Below are 5495 nucleotides of genomic sequence, written 5' to 3'. Positions count from 1 at the left end.
TGTCTTTTTAATGACCTCTTGCTTTCTTCATGTATGATGTCCTTGATGTCATTCCACAACTCGTCTGGTCTTTGGTTATTAGTGTTTAACACATCAAATCTATTTTTGAGATGGTCTCTAAATTTAGGTAGGATACACTGAAGGGTGTATGTGACTCTTGTGGACTTGTTCCACTTTTCTTCAGTTGTTCAGCCTGAACTAACATGAGCAATTGATGGTCTGTTCCACAGTCGGCCCCTGGCCTTGTTCTGACTGATGATATTTAGCTTTTCCATCGTCTCTTTCCACAGATGTAGTCAATTTGAGTCATGTGTATTCCATTTGGCGAGGTCCGTATGTATAGTCGCCATTCATGTTGGTCAAAAATGTAAATTGCAATGAAGAAGTCATTTGTCTTGCAGAATTCTATCATGCAATCACCAGCATCATTTCTATCACTAAGGCCATATTTCCCAACTACGGATCCTTCTTCATTTCCAACTTTTGCTTTCCAATCACCAGAAATTATCAATGCATCCTGAGTGCATGTTTGATCAATGTCAGACTGCAGAAGTTGGTAAAAATCATCTATTTCTTCATCTTTGACCTTAGTGGTTGATGCATAAATTTGAATAATAATCGTACTAACTGGTCTTCCTTGGGGGCACATGGATATTATCCTATCATTGACAGTGTTGTACTTCAGAAAAGATCTCAAAATGTTCTTTTTGACAATGAATGCAATGCCATTCCTCTTCAAGTTGTCATTCCCCGCATAGTAGACCATATTTGCCTGATTCAAAATGGCCAGTACTAGTCCATTTCAGCTCACTTATGCCAAGAATATTGATGTTTATGCATTCCATTTCATTTTGGATGCTTTTCAATTTTCCTAGATTCATACTTTATGCATTCCATGTTCCTATGATTAATAGATGTTTACAACTGTTTCTTCTCACTTTGAGTCATGCAACATTAGCAAATGAAGATCCCGAAAGCTTGACTCCATCCACATCATTAAGGTTGACTCTACTTTGAGGAGGCAGCTCTTCCCTAGTCATATTTTGAGTGCCTTCCAACCTAGGCGGAGGGGTGGGGCTCATCTTCTGGCTCTATATCAGAAAATGTTCCACTGTTATTCGTAAGATTTTCACTGGCTAATTCTTTTCAGAAGTAGACCGCTGGGTCCTTCTTCCTAGTCTGTCTTAGCCTGGAAGTTCAGCTGAAACCTGTTCGCCATGGGTGGCCCTGCTGATATTTGAATACTGATGGCATAGCTTCCAGCATCACAGTAACATGCAATCCCACTCAATATGACAAACTGACAGACATGTGGGGGATTTTGCCCATAGAATCCTTCAAAATTGCAACTTGAGGCTTGAATTTTTTCTTCAGTTCTTTCAGCCTGAGAAATGCTGAGCGTGTTCTTCCCTTTAAATTTTCCAACTCCAGGTCTTTGCACATGTCATTATAATACTTTGTCTTCTTGAGCCACCCTTTGAAATCCATTCAGCTCTTTTACTTCATCATTTCCTCCATTTACTTTAGCTTCTCTACATTCAAAGGCAAGCTTCAGAGTCTATTCTGACATCCATTTTGGTCTTTTCTTTCTTTCCTATCTTTTTAATGACCTCTTGCTTTCTTCATGTATGATGTCCTTGAAGTCATCCCACAACTCATTTGCTCTTCAGTCATTAATGTTCAATGTGTCAAATCTATTCTTGAGATGGTCTCTAAATTCAGGTGGGATGTACACAAGGTTGTATTTTCATTCTTGTGGACTTGTTTTAATTTTTTTCAGCTTCAACTTAAACTTGCATTTGAGCAATTGATGGTCTGTTACGCAGCCAGCCCCGGCCTTTTTCTTACTTATGATATTGAGCTTCTCTATAGTCTCTTTCCACAGATGTAGTCAATTTGATTCCTGTGTATTCCATCTGATGAGGTCCATGCATAGTGACTGTTTAGGTTGGTGAAAAAAGGTATTTGCAATGAAGAAGTCATTGGTCTTGGGAAATTCTATCATGTGATCTCCAGTGTCATTTCTAACACCAAAGCCATATTTTCCAACTACCAATCCTTATTCTTTGTTTTCAACTTTCACATTCCAATTACTAGTAATTATCAATGCATCTTGATTGTATGTTTGAACAATTTCAGACTGCAGAAGGTGATAAAAATCGGTAGTTTCTTCATCTTTGGCATCAGTGGCCACTCTGTAAATTTGAATAATAGTCGTATTAACTGATCTTCCTTGTAGGGTTATGGATATTATCCTATTACTGACAGCATTCTACTTCAGGATAGATCTTGAAATGTTCTTTTTGATGACAAATGTAAAACAATTCCTCTTCAATTTATCATTCCTGGCATGGAGACCGTATGATTGTTGGATTCGAAATGGCCAACACAAATCCATTTCAGCACACTAATGTCTAGGATATTGATCTTTATGCATTCCATTTCATTTTTTATGACTTCCAATTTTCTTAGATTCATAGTTTGTGCATTCCATGCTTTGATTACTAATGGATGTTTCCAGCTGTTTCTTCTCATTTTGAGTAGTGCCACATAAGCAAATGAAGGTCCCAAAAGCTTGACTCCATCCACATCATTAATGTTGACTCTACTTTGAGGAGGCAGCTCTTCCCCAGTCATATTTTGAGTGCCTTCCTACCTGAGGGATGCAAATCATTACAGAAATGCAAGTCAAAACAGGAATAAGATACGATCTCTCTCCTGCTAAAATTAAAAAAAAAACGTTGCTGTAGAGTCAATTCTCACTCACAGCGACCCTATAGGACAGAGTATAACTGTTCCATAGGGTTTCCAAAGACTGCCTGGTGGATTTGAACTGCTGACCTTTTGGTTAGCAGCTATGGATCTTAACCGCTACACCACCAGGGTTTCCCCTACTAGGATGGTAATGATTAAAAAAAAATAAAGGCACATAAAATAGCAAATGTTAGCAAGGATGTGAGGAGATAAGCACTGTTATCCACCGCTTGTAGAAATGTAAAATGGCATAGCTAATGGGAACAGCATGGCGATTCTTCAAAAAAATAGAAATATAGCTACCATATGATCCAGGAATTCCAATCCTAGGAATATGCCCTAGGGACCTAAAAGTGTGAACACAAACAGACATATGTATGCAGACATTCATTGCAGCACTATTCACAATGAAAAAATAGTGAAAACAACCCAGGTGCTCTACAGCAGATGAACGGATACACAAAACATGGTACATATATAGTGTGGAATACTGTTGTTGTTGTTGTCGGGTGCCATTGAGTCAGTTCTGACTCATAAATATCCTATGCACAACAGAACAAAACACTGCCTGGTCCTGCCCCATCCTCACAATTGCTCTTATTCTTGAGCCCATTGTTGGAGCCACTGTGTCAATCCATCTTATTGAGAGTTTTTTCCTCTTTTTCGCTGAACCTCTACTTTACCAAAAATGATATCCTTCTCCAGGGACTGGTCCTTCCTAATAACATCTCCAAAGTATGTGAGATGTAGTCTTGTGGTCCCTGCTTCTATTGAGCATTCTGGCTGTATTTCTTTCGAGACAGATTTGTTCCTTCTTCTGGCAGTCCACGGTATATTCAATATTCTTCTCCAACACCAACACGGTATATTCAACACGATATATTCAATATTCTTCTCCAAAGACATCAATTCTTCTTTGGTCTTTCTTATTCAGCGTCCAACTTTCACATGGTTATGAGGCAACTGAAAACACCATGGCTTCCGCCAGGAGCACCTTAGTCCTTAAGGTGACATCTTTGCTTTTTAACACTTTGAAGAGATCTTTTGCAGCAGATTTGCCCAATGCAATTCGTCCTTTGATTTCTTGACTGCTGCTTCCATGAGCGTTGGTTGTGGATCCAAGTAAAATAATAAAATCCTCGATAACTTCAATCTTTTCTCCATTTATCTTGCTGTTGATTATTGGTCCAGTTGTGATGATTTTTGTTTTCTTTATGTTTGATCTTCATCAGTAAATTCTTTAAGTCCTCCTCACTTTTAGCAAGGAAGGTTGTGTCCTCTGCATAACACAGGTTGTTACTGATGACACATTCTTCTTCATATAGTCCAGCTTCTCAGATTATTTGCTCAGCATACAAACTCAATAGGTACAGTGAAAGGATACAACCCAGACACACGCCTTTCTTGTCTTTAAGCCATGCAGTATCCCTTCATTCTGTTCGAATGACTACATCTTGGTCTAAGTACAGGCTCCTCATGAGCACAATTAAGAGTTGTGGAATTCCCATTCTTCGCAATGTTATCCATAATTTGTTATGATCCACACGGTCGAATGTCTTTGCATAGTCAATAAAACACAAGTAAATATCTTTCTGGTATTCTCTGCTTTCAGACATGATCCCTCTGACATCGACAATGATATCCCTTGTTTCATGTCCTCTTCTGAATTCAGCTTGAATTCCTGGCAGTTCCCTGTCGATGCACAGCTTCAACTGTTTTTGAAAGATCTTCAGCAAAATTTTACTTGTGTGTGATATTAATGATATTGTTCAATAATTTCTCCATTCAGTTGGATCACGTTTCTTAGGAATGGATACAAATATGAATCTCTTCCAGTCGGTTGTCCAGGTAGCTGTCTTTCAAATTTCTTGGCATAGATGAGTGAGCACCTCTAGCACTGCATCCTTTTAAGTTGAAACACCTCAATTGGTATTTTGCCAATTCCCGGATCCTTGTTTTTAGCCAATGCCTTCAATGCAGCTCGGACTTCTTCCTTCAGTACCATTGGTTCTTGATCATATACTACTTCCTGAAATGGCTGAATGTTGACCAATTCTTTTTGGTACAGCGACTCTGTGTATTCCTTCTATCTTCTTTTGACGCTTCCTGCATTGTTTAATGTTTTCGCTGCAGAATCCTTCAATATTGCAAGTCAAGGCTTAAATTTTACCTTCAGTTCTTTCAGCTTTAGAAATGCCAAGTATGTTCTTCCCTTCTGATTTTCTATCTCCATGTCTTCGCACATTTCATTATAATACTTTAGTTTGTCTTCTCTAGCCACCCTTTGAAACCTTCTGTTCAGCTCTTTACTTCGTCATTTCTCTCTCTCTTTTTCTTCCTTTAGCTACTCTACATTCAAGAGCAACTTTCAGAGTCTCTTCTGACATTCATTTTACTCTTTTCTTTCTTTCCTGTCTTTTAATGACTTCTTGCTTTCTTCACGTATGATGTTCCTGATGTCATTCCACAACTCGTCTGGTCTTCGGTCATTAGCGTTTAATGCATCAAATCTATTCTTGAGAAGGTCTTTAAATTCAAGTGGGATATATTCAAGGTCATACTTTGGCTCTCATGGAGTTGTTCTAGTTTTCTTCAATTTCAATTTGAACTTGCATATGAACAATTGATGGTCCGTTCCACAGTCGGCCCCTGGCCTTGTTTTGACTGATGATATTGAGATTTTAAACCGTCTCTTTCTACAGATAGAGTCGATTTGATTCCTGTGTATACCATCTGGTAAG

Source organism: Loxodonta africana, chromosome 10 (genome assembly GCF_030014295.1).
Source record: "Loxodonta africana isolate mLoxAfr1 chromosome 10, mLoxAfr1.hap2, whole genome shotgun sequence".
Classification (NCBI taxonomy): domain Eukaryota; kingdom Metazoa; phylum Chordata; class Mammalia; order Proboscidea; family Elephantidae; genus Loxodonta; species Loxodonta africana.
Note: the sequence above shows the minus strand (reverse complement) of the source record.